At 48.6% G+C, this 14,990-nt stretch overlaps 1 protein-coding gene across 7 annotated transcripts in view; it reads right to left on the bottom strand.

The window, feature by feature from the left end:
• Positions 1-14,990, bottom strand: part of BCLAF3 (BCLAF1 and THRAP3 family member 3) — a 604,159-nt gene that overhangs the window by 534,778 nt on the left and 54,391 nt on the right. The window lies entirely within an intron of this gene.

Here is a 14,990-nt window from a genome sequence, read left to right as displayed (position 1 = left end):
CAGGAGCTATTGGCCTTGCCAATGTGTTGCTGTTCAGCATGGCTAAAAGTTAGTGGTTAAGAGTGGCGCGGCGGGGCGCAGAGCGGTGAGCAGGGGCGCAGAGAGGCAAGGCGCAGAGCAGCACGGTGGGGCGCAGAGCAGCAAGGAGAGGAATGGTTATACGGTTCCTGTGAATTTAGTAGGACTGTGAATTAGGACAACAAAACTTCACAATAAACAGACCATGTATACCAATATCTTCAGTAAATGTTGGCAACACTTCTAAACCCCTAACCTTTCAGAGTTCTAGATGTTACTGGCAACCTCGAACATAGCCACTCTGATTGCCAAGGAATTTGTGGAAACAGATCTAACCCTTTCATTTGTCACTTTTGCATGCCAAAGGTGTAACAAATAAAATAAATAATGCATTTTCAAATGTTCATTGAAAAGCTCTAATCCTTGTAAATAACATGTGAACTGCAATATGAGGCAGATGAAACACGGGGGCGTGGCCTGCAGCAGCATGGCAGATGCGTTTTAAGAGCGCTCGGTCGTCTACCCCTGTAATCCGGTAAATTTCTCCTGCATCACAATTATCCTTTGCTATTGGATTGTACCTCATGCCCCAGTGATGCCCATTGGGGCCAACAGAGGACGAAAAGGGACACGGCTGAGAGTCTGCAGCTGAATCTAGCGGAGTGTGGTGAGTGGCCGGGAGGCCGCAGCTGCGATCGATCGGGAGTGGAGTCTTCGACTGGGCTCTGGATGCTTGATCTGCCCTGTGTTGTGCCCCCACTGGCCAGTGGAGTGGGAGGGTGGAAAATGGATTAACCCCGGAGGCGCCGGGAGGGGTGAGCGGCACTCACGCTGGCTGCGGTTGGACTGGGTCCGGTCTGGTGAAAGACATGACGAGGAAGAACCAGCGCCAGCAGAGACAAGCCTCCTATGGGCCTCGACCGATCGGGAGCCATGCCTGCGACTGGGCTCTGGATGCTTGATCTGCCCTGTGTTGTGCCCCCACTGGCCGGTAGAATGGGACGGTGGACAGTGGATTAACCCCTGAGGCGCTGGGAACAGTGAAGTGGCTGCGGTTGGGCTGGGTCCAATCTGGTGGTAGACATGGCGAGGAAGAACCAGCGGACCCGTCAGAGGCAGAACCAGTGGAGACAAGTCCCCTATTGACCTCGATTGCTGGCAATTGCAGTGCACCTCTGTTTTATTGTGGAACAGGCAGGGGACTCCCTTGGGAGGCTCTGAACTGCCTTGTGAAGGGAACAGTCTACGCGGCAGACCGGATGAGCCATCTCCCTTTGCTGCACCTCGCCCTAAGGGCATTGTAGATTGGCACGGCCCCAGCATTTAGGATCCAGCGGGTCTGGGGCCCGACTCCGCAGAGTGCAGCACGGACAGAACATCGGGAATCGTGCCGGGAGCGCCCATTACGCACCAGATCGGCAGAATGAGGCCCTAGTGGGTATTGGCCTTGCAGCGTGACTGGGAGACACACGTTGTGGAAGCCCTACTTGGAAGAAGGCATGGAATTTGTTATGATTATGCCACGGCTGCCAGAACATTTCATCTCTATGTGTGGTGCCTCTATTTGATGATCTAGAACGGAAAACAAGAAAGTTGATCCCCGGGGTGCTGCAAGCAGTGAAGTATGCGGCCCACGAGGCTCCAGTGGAATGTATATGCCTTGGTTGTGACCGAGTTGGGAACAGTGGGGCCCCTGGAACTGAGGAAGGCCCGGTGAGAGTGAGCCAGTGGACAGAGTAGTGGACAGTAGTGCCAAGATGCTATGATCCACGGGGGCCCTAGTTGCGGAGGAGACAGCACACTCTGGATCGGGGAGACAATGTGATGCCCTGGTGCCCCAGTGACTGAGGGATTTGGCGAGAAGACTCCTGACTGCATCTGTAGAGGTGAGCAGCGGGGACACAGCGAGAACTCTGTGGCGTAGCTTGGGGGGTGGCGGTGGACCGAAAAGCACATTAGGGGCCCTCTTGCACCGGATTTTGGACGGCACCGGAGACGAGTGAAGGCCCAAGAACAGTGGCAGATGGGTCATACTACAGCAGTGGCCTCCCGCAGGGCGACAGGACTGAGCACGTGGTTGCATTGCTGCCAGATGTGACGGCGAACTGCGAGTGGGCGACACTGCAACAGTGGAGCTAGCACTGGATTGCGCCTTTACGCAGTATAAATTTTGAGTTGTCCCACATACCTGGTGAGAAGAACTGCCTTGACACCTTGGTTGGCTGGAGTCTCTGGTGTGGTAGCAGACGAGACTGGTCGGGGTTAGGAGAAAGGGACGCACCAGGGGCACCGGATCGAGGGCCTCCTCGCAGACTTCGGGTGCCGGGGACGCTGACCTTCCGCAGCAGGTGGTGAGGCAGACAAATCATGAAGACCACCTGGAAGCTATCCTGCAGGCCATTGAGCGCTCTCGGACATCCATGGAGGCTAAATTGGACAAAGTAGCGCTGGACCTTACCCTGCTTCATGCGGACCACAGAACAGGCGGTAGCTGAGTTGAAACCTGAAATGGAATTTCAAGAGAAACAACTGAATGCACATGAAGCTCAGATCCGTTATCTGGAGGAGCGCATGGAGGATGGGGAGGGCCGCTCCCGGAGGAACAACGTCCAGTTGATTGGGCTGCCGGAGGGTGCAGAGGAACAGGACGTGATCACCTTCCTAGAGCGTTGGCTGAAAACCATCTTATCAAACAGGGAATTCTTACCGTTCTTCACCATAGAGTGGGCACATCGAGATCCGAGTAGGAAGCTAGCCCCGGGGGCCAGAGCACGTCCGCTCATTTTCAAACTACTACACTTCAGGGAGCGGGACGTGATCCTTCGAGAGACGAGGAAGCTGGAGGACATCCAATATGAAAACGCTAAGGTGCTGTTCTTTTGGGACTATACAATGAAGATTCAACGTCAGCAGGAGTCCTTCAGGACGGTCAAAGGTCAGCTTCGGCAGCTTAATCTCTCCTTATCGCTGCTGTCCCTGGCTCGGCTTAATGTCATCTCTGATGGAAACTCCAGGTTCTTCGACACTCCTCAGGATGCTTGGGACTGGCTGGAGAAGTCATGTCAGTATTCAGGTCACAGGCCCAGTGGCACTGCTGTGACATGGCCTGAGGAGGCAGGTGTTAGGGGAACTCGGCGACGACAGACTGGAAGGAGATTCCTAGGGTCAGCGGTGATGCCTGGCCCAGATTAGATTTGCAAAGGACAGCAAGAGGTGGTTTGCATTGCGGAACAGATGGCAGACACAGCACGACTGGAGGACAAAGCGGACACTTCCTTTACACTCATCGGGGAATGGGGGCTCCTTGATCGTGGATTCTTCCAACAAGGTTTCCATGAGAATAAATGAAACGGGTCCGCACTGGACATAAATTCAAGGTAAATGTTAATTGAATTACTGTAGATATTCGTACTATCAGTATTACTTGTTTAGATTCAGCTTCAGATGGAGCCGGGTAGGCTTGTTGAGGTTACCTCTGCGCCCTGTTATTTATCAAGATTGTGGTGGGGGAGGGTGCCATCCTTTGCTGTCTCTTTCTCTCAGCTGTGACATGGGTCACGTGATTCTTACATGGAATGTCCAAGGTCTTCGCACGCCTTCCCGTAGGTACGCAGTGTACTCCTACCTCAAACGACATAATGTAGACTTAGCACTTTTGCAGGAGACACACAAACGCAGAAGTTGCTAGGTTGCAGCGCAGGTGGAGGGGTAAAATTTATGCAACTGACTACTCCCTGTTTGCTAGGGAAGCCCTCATCTGGGTACGCCCTGGGACACCTTTCACCATGGATGAGGTCCATATTGATAGAGAAGGCGGGTATGACCTCGTAAAAGGTAGACTGGATGGACGCCATAAATTGCTGGGAAATGTGCTTGCACTGAATGTGGAGGAGGGGCATTTTTATAATCAGCTGTCCCCTACTCTGGGGAGATGGTGTGAGATCCAGTGGTTACTGGGTGGGGACTTTAACAGTGTTTTAGATGTAGGGACTGACTGGTCTTTTCCTCCGCTTCGGTGCACAACCGCCACGACTAATTCCGCTGTGCTGAACAGCTGTAATAGGATACAATGGTTCTGTCAGGGAGAACCCAATTGCTTTGAAAAGGACAGAGAGAGCTGCTTAATACCTATTGACTGAGTATAACCAGTATAGCATTAACAAAGGTTACTTAATGAAACGTATTACAAAACCGTTGGAACGCATATCTAATGACTTAAAGACACAGATTAAAGCAAAACACCTACTAATAAATGCTTGCAAAAAGGCACTTCTTTTTATATCAATTAAATGCATAAGTTTAATATATACAGAAAAGCGGAGGGCTGTCAATACAAGAATTACTGATAAAGTGATACGTGATAAGGTGACATTAAGTGCTCTGCGATATTGATGCAGTGAATATATACACTAACAATATTTACAGTAATTTACACAGGGGATTCGAATGCGGTCAGAATGAGAGTAAACAATAGCTCTGGTGAACAGCGGGTTTAGCTTATTGATTTGACAACCAGAGATTTGATTGATCTAAACCATCTGTATTCGTCGACGTTTCGACCCTGACGGAGCATTATTGGACTGTCACGGCGGGTCTTCTTCAGGACAGGAGGGGGTGTGGACAGCCTAAAAAATGAGCGGAGGAGAATTCATAATTGTGTTCCAACGTAAGAGGCAAGATAGCTAGGTAGCTAAGTCCGTCCCTGGTACTTGAATAGTGGGCTGTCAGCTTCACTCAAGACTCATCCGTCAATTGTGTGTCTTTTGCTTTCTCGCCCTAAGTGCGTCAGGTATGCCCAGACGTGGGTCCTGGGCTCATTGTGCCACTGGAATCAACCTATCCTGGCTTAAGAGGAGTGCAACCCCGAAACCGGTCCTAGGATGCTTGTTTCCGGTCCAGGGAGGACGTGGCTTGGCAGTTCGGGCTGGACTGTTCCCATGAGGCACAGGGTCAAGACTGATTTGCATATGGCCAGGTCTTAACTGGGGTGGCATGGCGAGAAAAAGAATGATGGATTTAACCCAGATCTCTTGACTGGGGGTGAATGTTTTGATTTGTTCTGCATTCCGTCCATCAATTGTGTGTCTTTTGCTCACTCAAGACTGTAGCTGAGTGTTTCACTAACCAAAACCGGCAATTTTAAACATTTAGACACGCACTTCGAGTTGCCTAAATTCCATAGAAATTGCTCTCCCTGCCGTCAGCTATCATTCATCAAGCGCATTTGCCATTTTTTATCACGCTAGATCAACAATTGACTTTCACTGCTCTCCTGTTAATCCGCAAATGTAGTTTGTTTCCGATGGCGCTTGCAGTTTTTCGATCCACTGGGTGAGCCACAGTTAAACGCATGAGGACTACAATTGAACAACACTGCGCCTCTGTTATTTTTCATTACGTAATGATCAACCCTGGAATAACACACAAGGCTCATTGTGCGTTATCATTTCCCCATAACATAGCTTGCCTGAATACCCAAGCGCCACTATACCTTCATTTATCAGCTCATAAGTGATGTCTTGAAACATTCTGCAAATAGAGAAGGTTTTAACCAACCGATTCCTTCCTATTTGATTTATCAGCACTGCTTTATAAACAAAGTGCGCTCTGGAATGGTTTTCGATATGAGAAAGTCTTTGAACCGCACTGTGCCTTCCTATAGCACTTTTGCATGCCCAGGCTCTCATGTAAACGGTGACAAGTGCACAATTAAAGTGCTCTACCGTCAATAGGCGCCTATCACAGTAATTATTCATAGACAAAGGGAATGTTACCTGCATTGCACTTTCCCACAGGACTGTTGCCTGGCCCCACGTTGGACCGCATTTATTGTGTGTCCTCCACGTTTTGGAAAGAAATTACCACATCGTGTTAGGTAAGCCTTAATTTGGGTCTTTCAAGAGTGCCTATTGGCTGCCTCAATTTCACGGTTGTCGCCTAGTTAGGACTCAATGTTATCTCTCCTCAGGGTTTTCACTCAATGAAGCCATCTCCACTTCCCTGATCTTATGTGACTTACGCAGGTAAGCTCGTCATCCATGCACTATGTCTCTGTGCGCCCCTTTGGAGTAGTACTAGAGCTCATTTCTTCTTTTTAATCTCATTTTAGATCCCTTGCCATTTTCCAACCGGGAAGAAACGGCTCAGCTAATCACCCCACTCTCTGGGTGAGTAACAGGACCCCTTAGCTACCTAGCTATTTTGCCTCTTACATTGGAACACAATTGTGAATTCTCCTCCGTTCATTTTTTAGGTTGTCCACATCCCCTCCTGTCCTGAAGAAGACCCGCCATGGCAGTCCAATAATGCTCCGTCAGGGTCGAAACGTCGACTAATACAGATGGTTCAGATCAATCAAATCTCTGGTTGACAAATCAATAAGCTAAATCCGCTGTTCACCAGAGCTATTGTTTACTCTCATTCTGACCGCATTCTATTCCCCTGTGTAAATTACTGTAAATATTGTCACCGTGTATATATACACTGCACCAATATCACAGAGCACTCAATGCCACCTTATCACGTATCACTATCAGTAATTCTTGTATTGACAGCCCTCCGATTTTCTGTATATATTGAACTTGTGCATTTAATTGATTTAAAAAGAAGAGCCTTTTTGCAAGCATTTATTTGTAGGTGTTTTGCTTTGATCTGTGTCCTTAAGTCATTAGATATGCATTCCAACGTTTTTGTAATATGTTTAATGAACTAACCTTTGTTAATGCCATACTTGTTATACTCAGTCAATAGGTATTAAGCAGCTCTCTCTGTCCTTTTCAAAGCAATTGGGTTCTACCCGACAGAACCATTGTAGCCTATTATATATATACCCAGGCTCTGAGGGACACAGGGTCGTCCCATTGTTACAATACTGTGCTGAACAGCTGGGCACAGGGTTGGGGACTGGTTGATGTTTGGAGACATCCGGGAGAGATGGTGTATTCATTTCTTTCATTACCTCATAACCTACATGTCCGTCTGAATAGATTCTTTGGGTCCCCCTCCCTCCTTCCATATGTCTTGGGGTCAGAATACTGGGGGCGCACGCATTCAGATCACAATCCTCACACTTTTGTGCTGGCCTGGGAGGGTGGGATCCCGGGGATCCCTACATGGAGGCTGCAGCCGGAGATGCTGGAGGACTCTGTCTTCCGGGTGACGTTAGGAGATGCTATTGGAGAGTACTTTGCGATCAATACAGGCACCGCCTCCTCTTCGTTGATGGAATGGGAGGCCATGAAGGTCACCATGAGAGGGAAGTGCTTAGGACTGGGTTGCGGCAGCAGGTGACATCGGAGTTGTTAGACATAGAGAGATGTCTGTTGCCATTGGCGTCTAGGGCGGTAGTCGATGCTGGGGCATTGGCTTCCTTGGAAGAGGCGTGCAAGAAACATCCGGTGCTGCTTGATCAGCAGCGCTGCCTTAATTTTGCAGCACACTCCACGTCAGTGCATGCCAGGGCGGATCGATCAGGCCTCTTCTCGCCTGGCTAATCAGGCAGGAGCAGTCGGGCCGATTCCGGCTCTCCGATCTTCAGATGGGAGACGTAGGCATATGCAGTTGGAAATACATAAAGAGCTGACTGCACACTTTAAGCGGCTCTACAAGTCTAGTCGACGGACCCCGGAGCGGCGATGAAGGAGTTCTTAGATGGGCTCACATTTCCGGTCCTGTCGCCGGATGGAGCTAGATGCCCTGATCATGTTGGAGGAGGTCAGGGGTATGATGAGGGCTCTACCTTCGGGGAAGGTTCCTGGCCCAGACAGTCTCCCCCATGAATTTTAAAAGTCGTACACGGACCCTCTGAGCCCACACCTGCTTAAAGAATACACCGAGGCGCTGGAGATTTTAGCCCACCCATCCTCAATGACAGAGGCTACGTTGATCACGCTTCCCAAACCGGGTGGGACCCCACTTCCATGGGGACATACCGCCCCTTGGCGCTTCTGAACGGGGGGACTATAAGATCTTAGCGGGCATCCTGGCAGCTCGGTTAGCACCGCTAATCCCGCAATTGGTTCACCAAGACCAAAATGGATTTGTGCCAGCCTGGAACACATCACTTAATATACGGCGGCTGTTCCGAGTGATGCGTTGCTCTGTGGAGGATTGGCTGATGGCCGGTTGTGTTGTGCTGGACTTGGAACGGGCTTATGACACGGTTGAGTAGTCTTTTATGTTCACGGTACTCCATCGCTTTGGATTTGGACCGTACATTTTGAGTGTTATCTATTTACTATACGAGGCTACTGGGGTCTGGGTGAGGTTGGGGACTCTCTTTTCTGATCCTATATTGATAGAACGCGGAACTCGCCAGGGGTGTCCCCTTTCCCCCTAGATCTTTGTTCTAGTAGTCGAGCCACTTGCAATAGCACTGCGAAACTCGGCACTGGACTGGGGGATACGTCTTGGAGATGGCAAACAAGCGATTTCGTTTTAGGCGGATGACATACTGCTGTATGTTAAAGATATACTAGAGATCCCACGGGTCATCTCGGATACGTTGAAGACATTTGCGTCTGTCAGGACTGGGAGTGAACTGAGATAAATCCTGTTTATACCCATTTCATCCTGGTGCTGATAATCTAAGCTGGGAAGTGGACGAGACAGTAGTACACTGGCAACCGGCGGCGTTCTGATATTTAGGAATCCGCATTTACCACAATGATAGGGATCTTATGGATGGTAACATTACTAGGGCAGTTACAGCAATTAAGTCTCAGATAGAGTTTTGGAAGACACTTAACTTGTTGGTTATAGGCAGGGTGGAATTTAATTTAAATGGTCATGCTGCCATGTTTCCTTTATTATTTCTCTAACCTACCGCTTTACTTACCTGTGTCCTTTTTTCGCTCTCTGGAAAGGATGTAAGGGACTTCATCTGGAATAACTCACGGTGCTGAGTGACGTTAGTGAAGCTGTATCTTCCTCGATCAAGGGGTGGGTTGGCTCTCCCCAACCTAGAACATTATTTATTGGCATCTCAAATTCTGTGGGTGGCAAAATGGGTGGAGGGTTTGCATTTAGCAGACTCTGCGGAGCGTGACCCCCGGTACTCTCAGGACAGGATCCGCTCCATATTCCATCCTTGTAATAAATCAAATGAACCGCTTCCTTTACTAATTCAGACTGCGCGGAAATGTTTCCGCAGGGCGCTGTGTCTTTTTAAACCTGTTATACCGTACGCACCTGTTGTGCCCATATTGGGTATGCCAACAGTACAGGGACGGGCACAGGGCGTGGATCTTACCGACTGGATGGAAGCTGGTATTAATACACTAGGAGATCTGTACGGAGAGGGCACATTACGGCCGTTCCTCATTATCACGGATTTCTGACTCATGCCTCCTGGGTGGCTGACATGCGGCACTAATGGGGGGACATTGCGCAGGAGCCTCTAACCCATTTTCTCCTGCAATATGTGCACGTGATGGGCACGGGACGCCACCTGGTGAAGTGGTTTGCGGATTCGATCAGGGAGCATACTCTGGTAGACTTAACGCAGTTGCGAGTTAAATGGGAGGCAGATCGGGGGAGGCCATATTCGGAGAAGGAATGGTCGATGGTACTAGAGAATCCCAGACAGATCCCCAAGAACGCTCGTTTCAGACCGATTCAGTTTTACATTGTCCATAGGGCCTATCTCTCTCCAGACATAATCAACAGATATTTTAATAGGCAAGATGCGGTGTCTCCACGCTGCAGGCTGGTAGATGCCAACCTACTACATACACTCTGGTCCTGCCTTGATCTGTGTACATACTGGAAGGGGATACTTTGGGCACTGGCCAATAGCACAGACAGGGAGGTGCTGCGTACCTGGGAGGCTTGCATCACTGGAGTGTTTCCAAGAAACAAAAACCATAAAGCGTCCACTAGATTTCTGCATTTGGGTTTCATTGTGGCTAAACGCCTAATTACACGCAGGTGGAGGGCGGAGGAGCCCCCGCCCTTGAAGGCTTGGTTTTTATCCATGCTGAATTGGGCGAAGGCAGAGACGGTGTCCTTAGTACGGGAGGATACTTTGGGACTGTGTACATTCCCCATTGCTGCGGCGTGGAATGCAATGTACGCTGCAGGGGCTTTTGACTCCAGATGACCCTTTGGATGTTCCTACTCCGGACTAATAATGTATCACGCATTCGTAGACTCTAACCCGAGCTGTGATATGATTTGCGGATAGCACCCGTTGTACCCCACATTGTAAAGCAATTCTCTTTAAAGTCAGGGCAAGCACCCCTAGGATAGTTGACAGGGTTCAGTCTCATACCGCTTGGGATCTGTGAATTCCTTCCAGCCTTGATGTGGCTCCCGTTTCCATTCCTATCCTCCTTTCCCGTTAGTGTTCTTACGTTCGGTGTATTTCATAAGATGGTTTGATCATATATTTACAGACTGATGTTATAAGGCGTAGTGAAGCCATTGGAGCCATATACAAGTAGTTGAAATGTGATTATATAGTTGAATTCTATCGTATCACAACAAGATTAAAAAGTGCTGTTGATGCAGGGAGGGGGTACTGTGATTGCTGGGGTGTGCCATCTGTTGCACCTACTGATACTGACATAACCATGCTATTGAGCGGCAGATTTGTAAGTTGGTTCTTGGCTACCTATCTACTGGTGCTGTCGGACAATTTTTATGAAGGAATATTGCATCTGTTCTTGCTTTATACATAAAACTTTAATACACAGACGAAACAAAAAAATGAGAGATGAAACAACATTGGTATGAGCATTATGAGAATGGTAACAAACACTAACAATTCAACCATTTTAATTGTTACAACGGTCACTCTATCTACCACTAATTCCTTCATATTAAAGAAAGCATGTCAGGAGTACAAATCTACCCGACTTAGTGGAATGATCAAACCCCATACTAAGGTATAGTGTCTCAAGAGAGCAGAAGTGCAGAGGGCGGGGCGCCGGGGGCAGAGAGCAGGGGCGCCGGGGGCAGAGAGCAGGGGCGCCGGGGGCAGAGAGCAGGGGCGCCGGGGGCAGAGAGCAGGGGCGCCGGGGGCAGAGAGCAGGGGCGCCGGGGGCAGAGAGCAAGGGCGCAGAGGGCAGAGAGCAAGGGCGCAGAGGGCAGAGAGCAAGGGCGCAGAGGGCAGAGCAAGGGCGCAGAGGGCAAAGCAAGGGCGCAGAGGGCAGAGCAAGGGCGCAGAGGGCAGAGCAAGGGCGCAGAGGGCAGAGCAAGGGCGCAGAGGGCAGAGCAAGGGCGCAGAGGGCAGAGCAAGGGCGCAGAGGGCAGAGCAAGGGCACAGAGGGCAGAGCAAGGGCACAGAGTGTCTGGGCTTAGAGTTAAGTGGCACAGAGTTTATGGTGTGGTAGCGCACTGCCATTACAGACAACACATTTTCAATTGAAATTATCATTACATTTACATAGACATACAGGTTTACTGCTAAAACTATACAGGGCACAAATGATAATGTGTGGAAATCAGCATCACAGAGTATTGATTTGTTGTAATCATATCAAAATATGTTTTCACCACCCTTCAGAATAATAACCAATATAAACAAGCACGTGGACAGAGCATTGTTCCTCACAGGCATGGGAGATTGATGAATCAGTCGAGCAGAAAGACTGAAGGCAGGAAACCTTTTCAAAGAAATACAGCACATTTACTGCTTCCTAAACCAGCATACAAGGGAAATAACTGAAACACATGTACTATCATTGATGACTCACAAAAAAGAAAAGAAGCGTTGACAAAGCCAATAGGTTTCACCTATACGAAATACTGTGCAACATGGTTTAAAGGGGAAACAAACATGCCGGTGCCGGCATTGACCAGGTCATAGCGCTATTATTTCCTTTACTTTTAGCCCTTATTCTTCGAAGATAAATGGTATCCTCTCCACCGAGTTGGGAAAAATGATGTTGCCGAGTGTCTCTACCACCCTTGTGCCCTGATCCCTCGCTGCATACTGCACCGATGATAGTTAGACCTGTTTTTGTAGAATGTGTTTAGTTCATAAAAATTGTACCACAGGATAACGATATTTGTCATCTTGTAAATGCTTTATATCCAATAAATAACTTGAAATCAATTTTTTGGGAGGTAAACCATTACGGAGAATGAAGACCCGGAAGCGTGCTAATGGTTAAGTGGTTATAATCCTCTGGAATCGCAGGGCCTGGGGCTCAGGCTCTGGATCAATTAGTGTGACGTTAATCCACTAGTAGTAATGACATGAACCTGCCACAGATTTCTTGGCTGATTGCCCAGTGACATTAACCTGCAGTAAGCACAGATGTGCTGCCCTGCAACCTGGAAGCAGCAGGGCACGCTTTGAGGTCAGCCACGATATCTGGGGGAGCTTAGGAGCCATTCACAATCATAAGGCGTTCTGACACGGCTGAGTGCGAAAGAAATCCAATGTAGACTAAACACCTGCACGGAGAAATCCTCACTAATTTAAGTTAATTTGTTTTTATATTTCTTCATTCCTACGCCTGATTCTATTCTTTCCCCATTGCATAAGGCAGGCTCGAAGTCTTGCCAGTACCAATCTGTAGAGCTGGAGGAAAGGCTTGTTCGGTCAAAGGGTCGCTGTTTTATCTAAGACTTAACATTCACACTGCGACTACGTATGTTTTGTCTACGCTGCTAAAGTGCTGTATTGGGAGATATAAAACATACACAGCCCTTCGGCTATAGAGATTTTCACGCACACAACCCATGTTTCGAGGGAATGGGTGTTCTAGTCTGTTGAACAATGTTTGTAGGTTGTAATGTTGGTAAATTCATTAAACATAGGGGTGGAAGAAGTGAGCCAGTTAAAGCAAAGACAGCAGGCTTAGGTGGACGGACTGCAGACACATGCATTCCTAGAGAATGCATTTGTAAAAGAAAAAAAAGGTACCTTGGGAAGCATGTAGTCAGTGGAAGACAGTGGCCCCAGGAAGCAGTACTTGGTCCAAGCTCCATGGCATGGACAAATACTCCAAGTCCAGGAGGAAGCCGCAAGCCAAGAGGCGGGCTGACCAATAGTAAGCAAGTAAAGGAGACCCATGTGGAAGGCAGCCAATGGTAAGTAGAAGTGAGTAATGTATAATGGGCGGGTTCTAAGCACCTTTAAAAAAAATATATAGATGCACAATAGATTTTGCAGGTGCTGTGCAGGCGAAACCTAAAAGGAGATCCCAGAAAGCGAGCGCTCGTGGAAGAATTCAAGGTGCCAGTCAGGAGGTGGTAAACAGGCTAAGCTCCACAGAAGGAACAAAGTCATGCCAGACAGCCTACAACAAACAAGCATTGGCATAGCCAATAGGTATCGCCTTTGGGACCTTACAAGTGTTTAGCCATGCAACAGTTGATGTTGTTGCACCAAGGATATTGTGTTGGATAACTAAACTCTTTTGAGGTCCCAAAGGCGAGACCTATTGGCTATGCCAATGCTTGTGCATAAAGGAAGAATGTCTGTTGCCAGAGTGGTGAGCTTGTCAGCCAACTAGGTAGAGTGCTGTTCGTTACTGCACCTAGTTATGGAGATGGTGTGGGCCGGCAAGAGCAGCCAGTTCCATCAGGATGGGAGTAAGTTGGAAATATTTCTTCAGGCCATGAAGGAGGGATTTTTTAGCATACAGAATGTGCTTGGGGGGGGGGTGCCAGTGCAGGTTCTGGGTAGCCATGGTGAAAGTTATTGCCACATCCAGAAGCGAGTGCAAGCAAGCTTGAACAGCAGTTAAGGAGTTGCTTTCTGAGAGAAATGGTTTTACTTAAGTAAACACAACTGGTTTCATGCCATCTCGGTTTTCTTTCCAATTCGTTCTTTAAGGATGTGGTTTGCATCCAGGATGAGTACAAGTGAATTGGAATTTGGTGAAAGTCAGTGGTGTAATTGCTTACTTGCTCCTATAGGAGAGAAATCTGTCATTGATTCACTATGTAATTGAGGCTTGCAAAGGGTTCGACAGTTACATAAAAAGAACAACTTTCTGTCATTGTAAGACTAAAAGCACATGGGCTCCGCTATGGCTATTGATGTAATGACATTTCTGCTAGAGTCACACAGTTAAGGCTTTATGCCTCATATTTCCAAGGAAGCCCTCTGAACTGAGAGCCTGGAGTCAGGCAGTTGAATTGAGAGCCACGTGAGCCTTGCAGTGAGGTGAGGGCACGTGAGAGCAGCAGGCATCAGAGGGTGCTAAACAGGCAGAGGCAGAGGTGTGACAGCGTGAGAGCTGTCCGTGGTGAAAGGGCATGAACGAGATAGGGAGTGATGCGAGAGCACGCGCAGTCTTGGACGTGATGTGAGGGCGCCTGCGAGCAACACCCATCAGTGATGTGAGGGCACCAGTTAGGAGGGGGCGAGAGCCGGGCATTGATGAAAGGCACACGAGAGCCTGGCAGCGGTGTGAGGGCTCGCACCTTGGTTTAAAAAGAGATGTCTAAATATTGCAGTTGTGCAAAGTAGTCACGAGGTTGCGACACCACTTAGTGGTAACGTGGTGGAGTGGTGTGTGCGTCTGTGCGTGCAGTCTGCTCTTTTTGGAAGCACATACTGATGCTTGTGGCGCGTTGCCGCAAGGTGCATGCCAACACAAGCATGAGTATGTGCTTCGAAAAGAGCAGAACGACGGCTAAAGGTCCTCCTATGCAGAGCATGCGCGCTGCGTAGGCAAGACCTAATAAAGCCAGCAAATAGAAAGCAAGCAAATGTGAGTTGCAATACACAAAGCCAATGTCCCCAATATGTCTTTGTAACCAGTCAGCTGCGCTGTCTGGTAGGTTTTGGCCTGAAAAGAGCAAAAATGTATTGCTCTGTGTTGACAGTCTCTCTCTCTTGCATCTATAATTACTGTCTAACCAACACAAAATAACTGTAGGTCCGTAAACTCCATGTCCCTCTGCACTACGTCTATATAGCAAAATGTTTTCACTCATTTATCCCCTTCCACCTCTCTACCCTCTCACGATCTCTAACTTTTTTGCTCTTCTCTCTCCCTTATGCACAGTTG

The sequence above is a fragment of the Triturus cristatus genome, chromosome 8 (assembly GCF_964204655.1).
Source record: "Triturus cristatus chromosome 8, aTriCri1.1, whole genome shotgun sequence".
NCBI classification, from domain to species: Eukaryota; Metazoa; Chordata; class Amphibia; order Caudata; family Salamandridae; genus Triturus; species Triturus cristatus.
The sequence above is the reverse complement of the archived record's forward strand: the minus strand, read 5'-3'. Positions and strand labels throughout refer to the sequence as shown.